At 36.2% G+C, this 16,756-nt stretch overlaps 1 protein-coding gene across 1 annotated transcript in view; it reads right to left on the bottom strand.

Annotated features, from left to right (window-relative positions):
• BMP5 (bone morphogenetic protein 5) overlaps window positions 1-16,756 on the bottom strand; it is a 141,758-nt gene that overhangs the window by 27,495 nt on the left and 97,507 nt on the right. The gene's annotated exons all lie outside the window — the stretch shown is intronic.

Here is a 16,756-nt window from a genome sequence, read left to right as displayed (position 1 = left end):
CTTCATGCAATCCCTTTGCTATATTTAAATTTAAAAGAGTAAATTAAAAATAACTACTTCATCTTATATTAAGTATTATATATTAGCAATTATATATATATATATATATTCATTACTAAAAAGTGTCAACAAGAAAAGAACGGTCAAATGTAATAATGTGTGCAAATAAGGAAAGAATTCTGTGGCTGATAAAGAGGAAAAGATAACACTGGAGGTATGACACCCACAGAGGACAGCTGGGGACCAGCTCCTGAGGAGCCAGCATGAGCTGGGGTTGAGTTATACCGGCAGACAAGAAATGCAGTCGCAGTTTTTGGTAACAGTGCAATGGAAGAAATTCATTTTCCTCTAGGATTGGGATACGTGAAGGATAGAGAAGTTTGAAGGAGGAAAAGATTTTTTAAGGAGTTTCAATTCTTTGTGAAAAGTTTGTGGAAGGAATCGTTATCATCTACCTGAGAAAATCATGGAGGTGAGAAAAGAAATTGGGATTCTCCGTTAGAAATATGGGTATCATGGTTCAAGGCAAGATAGGGGGAAACTCAAACAGCTGAGACCTGCAGTTCAAGAGGCTTCTGGAGGGGGGCCGGGGCAGAAGGAAGAAAGGAAGAGAAACATAAAGGAGCAGGGCCAGAGGTTTGTGCCTCATGGGGGAAGCTTTCCAGAACGCGCAAATGTTTTATTGTGCTTAGGGTGGGCCTGAGTGATGGAAAAGGATTAGTCTCCTTCCAGGGACATTGTCTGAAACACAGCGGCTCACCGTCTCAGGCGGGACCAGCCTCACAAATGCTTTTTACTGAAGCTCTCTTTTCAGCTAGTGGAAATATGAATCTCAAACTAGGAATTGTAGTTTACCTTCACATAAGCACTTACTTTTTAATAGCTCTTCTCTTTATATATAGAGCCTTTCCCCTGAGGCCCTAAGAGTTTTACAGACATCATCTGTCACACGCCCCCAAAAGCTTGGTTACAGTTGGTCTTACAGGTCTCATTTATTTTAAGAAAGCAGAAACATTCTTTTCACAAAACCATGGGAAGAGTGAATTATTTTTAGTATCTTTTCCAGTTCTTATGTGACTTTTTAAAATAAGAAACGTGTACACACACATACACGTCTTTCCTTTAAAATCACAGGAGAGTTCAATAAAACTATAATGAAAGCAGGATTTCAGCAGAAATCAACCAAAAAGTTTTTAAAAACTATATATTACTACGTGTTAAGATATCAATGAAGAAAAGCTTTTAGACGTCAAGCCTCGTTTGGGTTTGTTTCATAGCACTGAAATTAATTTCAGACGCTGAATTTTATCTGTAGTGGATGAAAGTGGTCTTTGCAATGAACTTAATGCAGTTACTTGGGAAATTTATGAGTCTCTAAAGGAAACATTCTTTTTTACCAGCTTATATGACAGATTATGCAAAAAGAACTTTTATCATATAGAAAAACATAGTTCATTAAATGTTTGACCTTCCCTTTCAATTTGATACATGAACCTATGAAATGATCATAAGCTACTTCTAGAAGCCTTAGAATAGTGCAGAACTACCAAAATGCAAGAGAAATAAATCATTTTGACGCTTAATAAAAAGAAAGAGTGAAAGGAGTAAAAGATACTTTCCAAAATACACATAGTGAAAGCCTGATACTGGATACCTAATGTATATACCATGATAAGTGTCTACTTTTTGTCAAAAAAGAAAAAAAACGGAGTTAAGATATTTGGGACTTAGTTTAATCCTTCACAGATGATGGTTGGATCACAAACCATTCTTTTGAGTGAAGAAAAGTGGAGCCTTACTTACACATAAGGGACCAAGTGAGACCTCATGATTCCATGGTGGCCCCCAGAGCAAAAGCATCCTACTGAGCTGTCTGGAAGCAAAATAACAGGTACTTCCCAGGTGTTTACTTATTGGTCTGCTCGAGTCAGAAACACACCTCAACTGTCATGCTTCTATCATTTTATTACCTCCCAGAGAAATCATGTGAGTACCTCCACTCATAAATAGAGCTGATACCCAAAAGTCGTAACCAGCAAGCCTTTCAGAGGGGTCAGGGAAACTGGGAATTGAGGAGAGGAGCCAATTCAATGTTTCTAAAGTTAAAAAGGAAGAAGCAGCTGCCATGTTGACATGTGGTAATTTAACAGTTGTTTTACACACAATGTCTTATGTATTCTTCCCAGTAAAATAATGATTATACTTTTTAAAGGAATAAATAAAGGTCCGAGAAGGGTCATGTTTTTAAGTCATCCCTGCCCACTCTATTCCTTTCAGCACACAGAGTGCCCTTTTGTTAGGGATTCTTTAGGGCTAATGCCTTCCTCTTGGGTCTCTGCTCCCCACCTTGAGAAGACTGGAGGAAATCCAAACATCTCCTGGGTCTGGCAGTGACATCTACACTGCATCTGTCAAGGATGCTGTGGTAGCTGCTGGTTTTGTGACGTTTAAGGTAGAGGACAGGGAAGCCTAGCGTGCTGAAGTCCATGGTACCACAAAGAGTCAGATACAACTTAGCAACTGAACAACAACAACACAACTTAGCAACTGAACAACAGCAACAACATCAAGAGGGAAGACCACTCAACACTTCCTACATCCACAACACGGGTGGTCCCCCTACCCCTTTCCATTCCTTTCAAATTAAAACTTGACTAGTTTGACTACAGAGAAATTATAACCCATGTTCAAGGATTAGGGACTCGTAATTTTCCTATCGAAGCATCTTCCCTCCAATTTCAAGTTTTGGTCCTCACTTACAATACTCACTGTTGACTTAGGTGGGTGGATGCTCTGGTTTGTTATGATTTTCCTTCGTTCCTGTGAGTGAGCCAAAGTTTAGCCAGGTCACCAGTGACTGTCGATGCCTTTCATGGACTAAGAGCTCTCTCTTCTTCCTCAGCTCATGAACTCTTTATTGTCAAATTCAGACTTAAATTGAAGAAAGTAAGGAAAACCACTAGACCATTCAAGTATGATCTAAATCAAATCCCTTACAATTATACAATGGAAGTGACAAATAGATTGATGGGATTAAATCTGATACAGTGCCTGAGAACTATGGACCTGTTTGTGACATTGTACAGGAGGCAGTGATCAAGACCATCCCCAAGAAAAAGATATGAAAAAAGGCAAAATGGTTGTCTGGTGAGGGCTTACAAATAGCTAAGGAAAGAAGAAAAGCTAAAGGCAAAGGAGAAAAGGAAAGATATACCCGTTTGAATGCAGAGTTTCAAAGGATAGCAAGAGGAGATAAAAAAAGCCTTCCTCAGTGATCAATGCCAAGAAATAGAGGAAAATAATAGAATGGGAAAGACTAGAGATCTACTCAAGAAAATTAGAGATACCAAGGGAACATTTCAGGCAAAGATGAGCACAATAAAGGACAGAAATGATATGGACCTAACAGAAGCAGAAGTTATTAAGAAAAGGTGGCAAGAATACACAGAAGAACAATACAGAAAAGATCTTCATGACCCAGATAATCACGATGGTGTGATCAGTCACCTAGAGCCAGACATCCTGGAATGTGAAGTCACGTGGGCCTTAGGAAGCATCACTACGAACAAAGCTAGTGGAGGTGATGGAATTCTAGTTGAGCTATTTCAAATCCTAAAAGATGATGCTGTGAAAGTGCAGCACTCAATATGCCAGCAAATTTGGAAAACTCAGCAGTGGCCACAGGACTGGAAAAGGTCAGTTTTCATTCCAATCCCAAAGAAAGGCAATGCCAAAGAACGTTCAAACTACTGCACAATTGCTCTCATCTCACATACTAGCAAAATAATACTCAAACTTCTCCAAGCCAAGTTTCAATAGTACGTGAGCCGTGAACTTCCAGATGTTCAAGCTGGATTTAGAAATATTGAAATATTTTGGAAATATTGAAGGTGGGAGGAGAAAGGGACAACAGAGGATGAAATGGTTGGATGGCATCATGGACTCGATGGACATGAGTTTGAGTAAGCTCCAGGACTTGGTGATGGACAGGGAAGCCTGGTGTGCTGCAGTCCATGGGATTGCAAAGAGCTGGACATGACTGAGTGACTGAACTAACTACTTCTTCCCACTGTACTCCATACTCAAGATGCAAAACCAGCACTGCCCTTATTCTGCAATATGTCTTTAAGAAATACATTCAACAATATTCAACTTATAGGGGAAAGAACAATGGAAGAGACAGAGTTAATTTCTGTGCATGATGAGAAAAGGGTAATCTCATATTCTTCATGCCCCTAAATGAAATATTACCACGAAAATATTTACCCTTCAGATCATCAGTCAAAGCAGAGTTAGGGCCTAGAAAAACTGGAATATGTTCCTGACCTTGGCATTTGTTTGGCAAGATGGGTGCTCCATAGTTACTGTTTTGAATTAGGGAAAATCAAAAACAGGAATACAGATGTCGCCAAACGCTTCCATTTCCCTTTTCATTAAGGGAAATCTAAAACATGGTAAAATACCTCTTTCACCAGGTAGTGAAGCAGCACGAACTCCTGTTTGGTTCCAAAACTATTTTTCATGTGTGTTTCTGAGTTGTGATGCTAAAATTTGGATAAGTAAATGATGTTTACCAAGTGGCTCTTATTCAAATATAAACATACTATAAATTAAAACAAATAAGTTGATTTAAATTTTGGTTTTAAAACACTGTATACATAGTGGACATAAAACACCACACTCAAGATTTTCAATTTATTACTGAATATATACTATAGTCAAATCTATTTTTAAAGAAAAGTTATTTTCCCTCTACTGATCATTATACAAAACTCAACTAGGCTATGGAGGCTCATTTCAGATACCAACTAAAGAAAAATATAATAATAGAGATAGCAAAATAGATATTTAAAAAGAAACCATCAGCATGAGTTGTTATATCCAAAAGAACTAAGGGATGTGTAATTTACATTGAAACAATTTTGTTCAAAATATGATGTTTTTAGCAAAGCTTTTATGGCTAACCCAATGTAACTCTGCTCATAGGGGAAAAAATTAGAAAGCAAAGCTAAGCACATTGACAAATTAAAAGTGTGATTCATTGCCAGATACTTTGTCTTTTCAATTTTGGAGGAAAATTTTATACCAATTTGTTGCTCCCCAAAACACAATTCAGGGAATACTCTTTAGGGCTGGCATAATAACAGGTCACCATCAGCCTAGATGCTGGGAAGAGAATTGGTGAGGTAAGACACAGGACGAATTTCATACTGAAATTTTGCAAATAATCAATAAACTGTGCAAACTGCATGTTTGACTCACCTCAAGTGAGTTCGTTGCACCGTGATTGAAACTACAAACTTGGGTACCAGTTGAGACTTAATAAAGGATGATGGGAGAGCAGACCTGAGGATTCCATGATGGGAAGTTTGGACTAAGAGTACAAAAACAGAAGGAGAGGAAACGAGGGGTGGGAGGGAGAACCTAGAAAAATACATTAGTGAGCAACCCAGGGCACAAAGAAAAGGAGACGTCTGTTATCAAAATACAGAAATGGAATTTGACTAAATTTAATTACATGTTGAAGCTGATCACTGGCAGAAAAAGTTACAGTTTCTTCTTTTCAGTCTACAAATTATCAAGTTAACAGTAACTGTGCATGGAGCTATAAGAAATATTGAAGTAGATAGATTTTAAAAAACAAAAAACTGGCCAAAAATGCAGTTACCTTTTGTCGGTCAGATCACAGTTAGATTCCAGGCAGAAAATATAAAACCCAAAGGCAATTCCCAACAATCCAACATAAAGCTCAATTTTGTTCCATAACAAGCAGGATTAATCCACTGTTCTGTTTGGAAATTATAAAAGTGCATTGTTTTTCAGTTTGGAATTTATATAAAATTCATCTCATTTGTGAGAGTCATAGTATATAAGATCTGACTTGGAAGACAAATCATTTTTAGATTCATGGGCAAGATTCTTGAGCTTTATAAGACTGTTTCCTCATGTACAAAATGAGAAAACAGTGAAAATAAAGCAGACATTCCATTTAAAAATCTCACCAAATGGCTGACATCTAGCACCCTCTCAGGAAATGTTAGTTTCCATAAGTTATTAATATTATATTGGTTGACCACCACTGCAAATACATGTTTGAATGCTTATGTTATATGAGCTACAGATATACTTAGGAAATAAAACCTGAATTGATCATGAAAACTAAAAAAATACAAAATATGAGTGTGGAATTATTAAACATACTGACAAAATCAGATTATTAAAAAGCAGTTCTTTGTATAGACAGAAAATGTTTTACTAGGTTGAGTCAATTTGAAAATACATAAAGTATAGTTTATAAAAATAGTATATGACTAAGAGGAGAATTAATAAGATGTTAGGTTGAACAAGGTAGAAATTTAACAGTGCCTCAATGTTTCTGTTTAGTTACTCTAGCCATGAAAGGCATATTGATGACTTTGCTCATTTTTATGCAGTGGGAAAAGAGCAAAAATCTAAAGCCAGGAAAGATTTATGTTTTCTGATGTGCTTTAAGACATAACACAAGTTAGAAAATCCATAGGTCACAGCTTACATGGGTTTGGAAAATTAACAAATACTGATCTTAAACCCCAAAGGAAATCTATGTCATATTTATTTTTAGTAGAAATCTAGTCATTTTTACCATAAAGATACAGAAAAAAATTCTTCTCAATGGAAACTCTTCTAAATCATTCACATAAATTGACCTAGGCAGTTGTTTTGTTTAGCTATCTTCTAAATCTTGCTTTGGCTTGATTCATACAAAAAAAAAAATTGAAAAATGACATATTGCCATAGATTTATTTATGCTTTAGTGTTTTTAAAATTTATAGAAATAGAAGCCGTTTTAAAATGTTTTAGAGAAATTTAGGTTTCCATTGTGGCACTTAAAGAAAAGAAAAAATATAATCCTACTAAATGCTGTAATAAGAGCTCTCTAGATACCTTAATAATTATAGATTTTCAACTGTGAGCTTATCTGGTCCTTCACATGATTAGTTGGGAATCTGTTTATGCCCAGGTATTTTGCCTCTTTGTATACACATACACATTTACCCCAAAAGAAAGTTCATGGGATATCTAACATTTATTTCCCTTTACCTATTTCTCCATCTCTGATTTTATATAATATCTTGAGTTTTGTTTTGAATTCACTGTACCCCCTCTGAATATAATATTGATATATGTATCATGCTAAAAGTATAAATATATGCTTATAAATTGCAGTTATCTGAGAAATTATCTCAGGAGATATAATAATCCCTAGACAAAGGTCAAATAAGCAGTGAATTCTTCTAGTCACATGAACTCACTCCTTCATGATACAAACAATTCCATAGCCATTAACACCCAGGTCTTGGGGCACTATTTTTAATCTAATGCCTTCAACCTGCCCTTTTTCACACACGGATTTAATTTCTGAACTAAGGGGAAATTTTAATTTTACATCTTCATTGCATTTAAGTTTTTGAAGATTCCTTGACTGACCGTAGTGGCTCAAATGGTAAAATCTGCCTGCAATGCAGGAGACCTGGGTTAGATCCCTTGATTGGGAAGATCCCCTGGAGGAGGCCATGGCAACCCAGTCCAGTATTTTTGCCTGGAGAATCCCCATGGACAGAAGAGCCTGACAGGCTACAGTTGATGGGGTCACAAAGAGTCAGACACAACTGAGCGACTAAGCACACACACATGCATTCCTTGACTATCTTCCTAATTTATTCTTAAATGTTCATCCTAAAGTCAAGCAAGTATGCTCTAGTTATCCTCAACAGTAAACAGTACATAAAGAACCACTTCATTTATAGTAATATTTACTGAAAACAAATCATAGGACTATATGGTCCTTTTTCCTATTAGAACATTTAGCAAGATACGTGATTCATACATTTTCTTGGAAGTAGAGACCCTCATTTATTTATTTGAAACCAATTGTCATCACCATAAATTCAGCAGCAGGGAAGCACATGGTTTTATGAACAAAAATGACTTAATTGCTTTAAAACATCAAGTTCAGATAAGGGAAAAGCTATTATCAAATCTTAAAATGTTTAAGAGATCTTCTGATAAGGGGACATACCTCAACTTTCTGAAGTGAGATGCATAATAATGAGAAACTGTAGTCAAAACAGCAGGACAAAAAGAAAAATATCACACTTAATCTCTGAATTTCTTCTGCTACTTATTAGCACCATGTCAGCTGATATTCAGATTAAGCAGCCATATAGATCATCTGACCCTTAACACAGATAGATAGTCATTGACAACACAGGGGCTTAATTTGGAAAATTTCCCCCTGAAGTAAAAAAGATTGTGTTAGGGAATCCAGGGATAACTCAGCAAACTTATTTAATCAGATACTTGCATTGAAAAGAAACAGATTCCAGGACTTACTAACTTTAAGCAGATATCACATTCAGAACTCCACATCTCTCTCAGACAGAAGTGTTCACATTTAATAAAAGGAAAAGAATGTCAAAGTGAGTAACCCGCACATTTGGTTAATGTATGGCAACATGAAAACTTTAGATTCTAGAATAGATTTTTCTAATTAGGAGTATATATTCTTTAATTCAAAATATATCATGGAATTTTTGAAAAATCTAATTTTTAAGGTGACACATTAAGAAGACCTCACAAATATTGCAGTTTTGGAAAAGAAAAATTTATCAGTATGTTAAATTACTCTGCACCTAAGAAGTGACAATAGAAATAAGCAACCCATTCATATTTTTGGAGAAACAAAATGGAATCCCATTTCTTATTAATGTAAGTGTGGCAGCTATCAATTTCCAGGAATGAACCCTAAAATTCCCACAAGTGAAGAGTAGAGAGCATGGCAAAAACTTGGGTAATAAAAGTTTTAAAAATATGCACTTTCAATTTAATTGCACTAACTCAAGATCTTTTATATAGCTTGAATAATTATGTTGGTGAAAATACAAGAGGATTAAATTGTTGGTGCTTTTAGAAAAGCTCTGATGCTGTTCAGTCACCAAGTCGTGTTTGATTCTCTGCAACTCCATGAACTACAGCAAGCCATGTAGTGTCCTTCATGGAGTATCCCTGTCCTTCACTATCTCCTGGAGTTTGCTCGAACTCATGTCCATTGAGTCAATGATGCCATCCAACCATCTTATCCTCTGTCACTCCTTTCTCCTCTTGCCCTCAATCTTTCCCAGCATCAGGGTCTTTTCCGGTGAATCGGCTCTGCACGTCAAGTGGCCCAAGTATTGAAGCTTCAATGTCAGCATCAGTCCTTCCAATGAATATTCAGGGTTAATATCCTTTAGGATGGACTGGTTGGATCTCCTTGCAGTCCAAGGGACCCTCAAGAGTCTTCTCCAAAACCACAGTTCGAAAGCATCAATTCTTCGACACTCAGCCTTCTCTATATGGAATAGAGAAGTTTTTGTGTACCAACAAGCAGGAAAAATAGTCTTCCTAGGTGGCACAAGAGAGGGAAGAGACACGGGTTTGATCCCTGGGTCAGGAAAGTCCCCTGCAGAGGGAAACAGCAACCCACTCCAGTGTTCTTGCCTGGGAAATCCCAAGCACAGAGGAGCCTGGCAGGCATGTGCTCTCTTCATGGGGTTGCTGCTGCTGCTGCGTCGCTTCAGTCGTGTCTGACTCTGTGTGGTTGCAAACAGTCAAACAAGACTGAGCACACAGTAAGCAGAAAAAAAAAATTAAAAGCCATAACTTTACCCCTTTATAGTGTATGGGAAATACAGCTGCTAACCAATATGGGTTATAATCTGAGAAAGCAACAATTTTAAGAGTTCATTTCCTTGACTTTCAGAGGTCATCTATGATGTTTTTCCAATCAATGCATAGAGTATCTTCAGTTTTCTGATTTTCTTAATGGAAAATATTATTTATGTAGTGGGGATTTTATACAATTTGCTAAAAATCTTAACACATTAGGAGCTCTTGGGCCCAACTCTTCAACAAAGACAATCAGCGTGTTTTAATCACGTGTTCTATTAAAATACTGCTTGTAATTCAACTGTCCTTGAAAGAAGCCATATTGATGTGCAAGGTTTGTTAATAGTTTTATGAAGAGTGTATGAAGCCAAATGATAGTAATTTACACTGATGTCTCTCTGGGTTGAAATTTTTGTCTTATATAGGTCAGCCTTTTCAGCCTTTAATCAATTATGCTTGTACAATACACATTACCCTATAACAACCACTGTTTCCCTTATATTCATTGATGTAACTAGTTATTTCCCAAATAACTATATTATTCTTTCTTAAAAATAAAATGGTTGAGTCTTAAAGCTATCATATTATTAATAACTTGATATTTCCTGATGCCTATGAAGACCTAGCCAATATAAGCATTCAATTGATCATGGCACATATCACTGAATGTTCATTTCTGTTGGCTTCATACCCTAGATCTGAATGTACTTAAAAGCTTCCTACCAATAATCATTATGTTAACCGAAGTTATTAGACGTGCACCTAATACATTATGCTTCCAACTCAAGATTTAAGAACATATGTCAATAATCTTGGGGCTTCCCTTGTGGCTCAGACTGTAAAGAATCCTCCTGCAATGCGGCCTCTCTCCAGTGGACTATCATTTGTGAATTCATCTGAAACCGTATTAAATCATCTGTAAAATCTCCACAATAAAAGCACTGACCCTAAATTAAAGGAGTGTCATGTGGAGTAAGTCTTTGTGTATTTTCTCATCCAATTCAACCTAGAGATTTTATTCTTGTCCTACCATGTTTCAGGTACTACTGTCTAATATAACCGTGCAACATTCTTGAAAGGTGTTACCCGTTTACTCATTTAGCTAATGCTATGGCTAAAATGTAAACTATTTTGTCAAAGCCAAAATTTTAATCTAGTTTTCCTAATGATTTCTTCCTAGAATTTGTATTTCCAGAATGGAGCTTTCTACTTTGTTTATCCTCCTTATTTAAATTAAGTATCAAAACCTTAAAATCTAAGTTCTCATACAAGACCTATAAATTTCTTTATATTATATTAAACATTATAATGAATTTAATTTGATAGTTTCATACCTCTGAAATTTTCTTGCCCTTTATTTGGCTACAAAATTTACTAAAACTTTGAAATCCCTGACTTAAAATCTGATTTTTTACCTTGATACACTTGGAAATTATGCCACAAACTTTGTTCAAAGAAAAATGGATTTTAGAGTCTTATTTTTTTTTAAAGAATCTTATACTGTTTCTTGGACATTAAACAATACTCTGACAGAACAACATTTTGATGACTTGAATACAAATGAATCAGAAACATACGGATTGAATTTTCCTTGACATATAAGTGGGTTTGAATAGAAAGGAAAAAGTCATTGGCAAAATTTACCCTGAGTATTGCCAAACCTAAAACGTCTGAAAACATAGGGTTTTTAAAAAGACATTCTAATGGTCCCAAAAATACTATCTTTGTTTTCCATCTTTAAATTATTCTATAAACCCAAATTTGAAAAAAAAAAAAAAGAATTAATTTACTTGGACGGTTTAAACTATATAAAGCATCAAACAATGGAAAATTATAGTGTTTGCCGAGAAAACTCAAGTGTTAAAATCTAGAGTAAATTGCTCTCTGGATAATAAACTCTGTGTACATACACTTTTGTATGTGTGTTTGCATGTATGTGTGAGTGTGTGCATGTTTATATATGTAAAGGATCGTAATTACTGCAGATTTACTAGCAATTTTAATAAAGATCTAACAAGGCACATAATTAATGTATCTTTATAAATCAGGGAACTGAAAATCTTAAATTTTAAGATAGATCTAAACCTAATCATTTCCTGCTTAAAAAAAAAAAAAAAAGACAGAGTAACTATTTTACCAGGTTATTGACTACTATGAGAGAGTGTTCGAGAATTCTGAAACTAATTTAGCACAATTGGTACAACCACTTGTATGGAATTTCTAAATTTTGCTGTTAAGAAGTAGCAATGTTTCTTTTCCATTTGCTTGCTCATAAGTTTGCTTTCTTTAGCTGAAACAGACATATGGAACTCAGAGAATTTTCTATTCTGCCTGAAAAAAATCAATAGAATATCCTTAAACTCTCCTGCCAAATCCATGGCAGTTCATTTATCAAATTACTAAAAAGAATATTTTACAAACTGACATACTTTCCACATGTCCTCTGAGGAATCATGATGTTACTTTTGATTTCAACAGTCTTTTGATTTCCAAAATATATTTCGGCTTCTTAGCTGTTTTTTCTTTGTGAGAGCAGGGTAAACAAAATTTAACAATCCGTATCAGTGATTTCCTCCCCACTTTAAGATTGAAGCAGTTTTAACTACTGTACTGTGGTTTGTGGTATAAAGTTCTCCTGTGTTAAACCAAAATTGTTTGGTTAATAATAAACCCAAATTTATAGTTTGGAATTTCTTCTTAAGAGTAACATGTTCATATATGTAAAATAGATAAACACCAAGGTCCTATTATATGGCACAGGGAACTATATTCAATATCATGTAATAAATCAAAATGGAAAAGAAAATGAACAAGTATATTTATATAACTGAAACAATTTACTGCACACCAGAAACAAACACATTGTAAATCCACTATACTTCAACTTAAAAAAAAAAAAAGAATAACATGTTCAAGGACAGGTGGTCTGCAAGAATCTTTTACGTCACAAATTCACTCAGTGATCATTCAGAACATGTTTTTAATACCTACAACCTGCACGGTACCAAATACCAAGGATGCCACTGTGAGCCAGAAATACACATCTATGATCTCATGAAACAGATATTCAAATACGTAATCATGCAAGTGTTACTCTGATTGATTAAAGCAGCAAGTCTAGTTTTTCAATGACTTGTGGGCAAGCTACAAGAATATATACATAAATGTCATGGCTTGTCCATAACTGATCTCCCAGTCCCTTTCATAAAATAACAGCACTCGCAACCGTAGAAATACATGAAAGCTCTTCTAGCCTAGTCTGGACTTCGGGTTTTTCTGAAGGATACCATGCCATTTTGCCATTCTATGGATTTACTCCCACTGTTTCTTCATCCAAGAACTAACTCACTCCTCCTTCCTTACACCAACTCCACTCCCTCCTCATCTTCATTTCTTGAAATCTTAGCCAAGTGACGGAGCCCAAAAAGTCACCTGGGCCGTGGTGCTTTTGGCTCCATTTGGACTTAACCACCTCTCTCACATTTTCCTGTAGTGTCTTGATTGTATTACTATTTTTCGGATTTAAGGCACTTTATTCCTTCTAAAGTAACTACAAATGTCTATCTCCCAGTTCATAGTCTCCTTAACACTTTGCCTTTATTTATTTTTACTTTTTGGCTGTGTCACACAACGTGTGGGATCTTAGTTCCCCAAGTAGGGATCAAACCCTTGGCCCCTGCATTGGAAGTCTGTAGTTTTAACCACAGGACTGCCAGGAAGTTCCCAACACTTTGTCTTGCCTGGATAGGCACTAGAAGATTTTGTGCCAAACAAATCAATAAATGAATAATGGTCAACAAAAGAATTTGAAAGCTGGCTTTCCTGAGCTTCATTTTTTACGATTTCCAACTACTTTGCTGAGAAGTAAACATGTTCAGAATCCATTATTGCAAATAAAAGATGTCTGTCTAATCCGTTTGAAGCAATATTCCAATAGAACATTGAGAACATCAGCAGTGATGAAGGAGCAGTAATAAGTTGGGGCATCTGGTTATCTATGTTTACAGAAGCATGCCACAAGCCTAGTTTCCATGAGGTTGTAGTTAATAAAACTAAGGTGACCCCAGAGGGTCACTTGCTTTCCCAGAGCCATATATGCTCTAATGCCGGTTAAAATCTGTTAAGTGTTTAAAAGTTAAGTATCGCTTAAATACAAAAGGCCAGGTTGCCAGCATATTTAATCCTTTTAACATTTTTGTATCAGACAATACTAAAAAATCAAAGAAAAGCAACATAATGCTGTCTATCTCAAGCCTAAATTTTAAATAAAGAATTTGGAAACCTTTGAAAGAAGTTAAATGTGAGTTTAGTTTAGGCCCCAAAAAAGACCCATAAATAATATGAGTCATTTAAAGTAAAATTACTCCTAAAATATAAGAGAAATCAATCAAAGGAAAAGGATAAACAAAATATAAAGTAGTTCTCAAAGGAAAGGATGAATTGGAAGCAAGAAAGAACTAAACAGTTTAGAGTGTAAAGGAAAGAAAACCAACATAGAAGAAGTAGAAAAAAAAAATAGAGAAATTTCAGAATTTTCTAGTTGGGAGGGAAGGGTGAGGAAGTTAAAAAGAAACAGGGGTCATATTTCACAGATCTCCTGAGTTTTGTTTAGTTAGACATTTCAGCATATCTCCAAGGAAAAGACTGAGGGAAGCACATACCACTAATTTAATTTTTCTTTGGACCGCATACCAGGGAAGAGACTCCTGGCTCAGCCCCTCCGGGTATATTTCCCTGTCACATTTCTGACCATAAATGTAGAGTAGTTGAACACTGTAAAAATTTAAGGGAGATTATTTAGATGTATGCCTTTCTGTCTACATTTACAATGATTGAACTCTGAAAATCTTCAGTGATAGTCTCAAAGCCATTATGGAAAATATCTTATAATTCAAAATATCTTAATTGCTTATGAGAATTTAAAACATCAGTATTGTAATTAAAATCTATGGAAAAGTCTGGATTGGGAGCAGATGTCTCAAACTTGTCTGTAACACTTTCAATAAGAGCCTTCCTTTTCTAGCTCAAGATCTGAGGCACGTGAAACCTTCAGTAGACAAACTCTGGAATATGTTTGATTTGTGTCTGTCAACCTCACTCCACATACACAATCTTTGGGGTAACAGCACTGGGCATGGTCTGATTCTCAGGCTACAAATCTGGTTGCAGGTAAAACAATGTTTCCATGAAGTCCAATTGCATCAGTAATGATCTTCCTTGAAAAAGACCCAGGGCAGACCTAACTTTTACTTAACTCAGCAGTTTATTAAGCAAGGCTTTAGTGTAATATAGAAAGGAGAAGGATTCTAGGGCTGATGTTTCTATTGCTGGATCCTGCAAAAAGCTAAAGATAGTAAACTAAAATAGGGCACATTCTCTAATAAATCATCACTTTTATTTTTTTTAATTTTTTTATTATTATTTTTTTTACTTTACAATATTGTATTGATTTTGCCATACATCAACATGCATCATGTGTACACCCGTGGCAGATGCATGTTGATGAAATCATCACTTTTAAAACCACACTCTGCAGCCATGATCCTACTATTTTCGGGTGTTGAGCAAAAGCATAAGTTCGGCCCACTTGGTAGACTTCTGAATATTTTGAAAGCACTGATCAAGGGAAACAAATCATTAAAGGATGTTTTATCCTCCTGTGGTGACAAATATAATTTTAAATGACCTGGAAGTCTAGATTTGAATTTAAAACTTTGGACTCTGAGTGATGAAAGGTGAACCAAGCCTTGCACTCCCTGACCTCTTGATCAAACAGGCCAAAATCCTTCTCATCATAGTCTTTGTGAACACTCTTTTGTTTGCCCAAAATGCCTGCCCTCCAATTTCTTTGCCAATCACATTTTCCTGAACGTTATCATTGCAGCTAGAATTTTCTCACTGTTTGACACTCAGCATGTAGCCACACGCACTCAATGATATTACGTGCGGACTACTTATGCCTCATTTAGCTGCAAGCCTCAGGAAGCCACCTTTGCACTTGTTCACCATTTTATCTCCAGCATTAAGCCAAGCACATAGCACATCCTTATTCAATGAGTACTTCTGAGCATAAAAATACCTTCTGAAGCTTCTCAGAAAAGATTTCCTATAGATCTGTGTACTAAGAATACCACCTGCCGTATCAGTAAACAAAGGTCGTTGCAGCATCAAGCCATCCCATTACAGACGCCCCAATCAGCCCCGAGGGAACTCAGGGTGGAAACAGGATGCCTCCCTATCAAACTGTCAGCCGCCACAGCCACCCAAACCCCGCAGCAGTGCACCGGAGGAGACTCCGGATGAGAAAGTACAGGATACTGGCCCCCAATAGCTGAGGTGCATATCAGAGGGATGATTTCAGTGAGCCCAGACCCTTGCATCTTCCCATACATAGAAAAGCCCTAAATTCACTAACTTGAGATGTCTTGCTTTCTTTAATTAACAGTAATCCCTTGATATTCCAACTACCTGGTCTTTGTTGTAAAAAAATCTCTGTATATCCTGGCTCCCCCCTTACCTCTTTAGAGCAGTCCCTTAGTCATGCAAGGATGAGATGGTTGGATGGCATCACTGACTCAATGGACATGAGTTTGAGTAAACTCCGGGAGTTGGTGATAGACAGGGAGGCCTGGCATGCTGCAGTCCATGGGGTCACGAAGAGTTGGACACGACTGAGTGACTGAACTGAACTGAACTTAGTCATATAAGAGGCTGCATCCTAGGCCTAAGTCCTCAGTTTTGTCCACCAAGTAAAACAACTCTCAACTTTTAGGTTGCTCTTTTCTTTTTTTAAAGTCAACAAATCTCTCCCAGAAGTGATCCTGGAGCTGTTGTCTTTTGATCAAATATTACAGTATGTTAAGATCTAACTCAGTAACATCTTCTGCATATTCGTGAGTCTTTTGTTCCATCCTCACCCTCCTCTGTGTTATGGTAGGTCATTTGTCTGTTTCCCTATCGCCTGCTTTGATATATATTTCTTTTTTAAGTCAAGTTTTGAGACATTCTTTGACTATGGTAATATTTATTCTTCTTTAGAGTACAGTTCTATACGTTTTTACAAATTACA

This window comes from Bos javanicus, chromosome 23 (genome assembly GCF_032452875.1).
Source record: "Bos javanicus breed banteng chromosome 23, ARS-OSU_banteng_1.0, whole genome shotgun sequence".
NCBI classification, from domain to species: Eukaryota; Metazoa; Chordata; class Mammalia; order Artiodactyla; family Bovidae; genus Bos; species Bos javanicus.
This window is presented reverse-complemented; position numbering and strand designations above follow the sequence as displayed.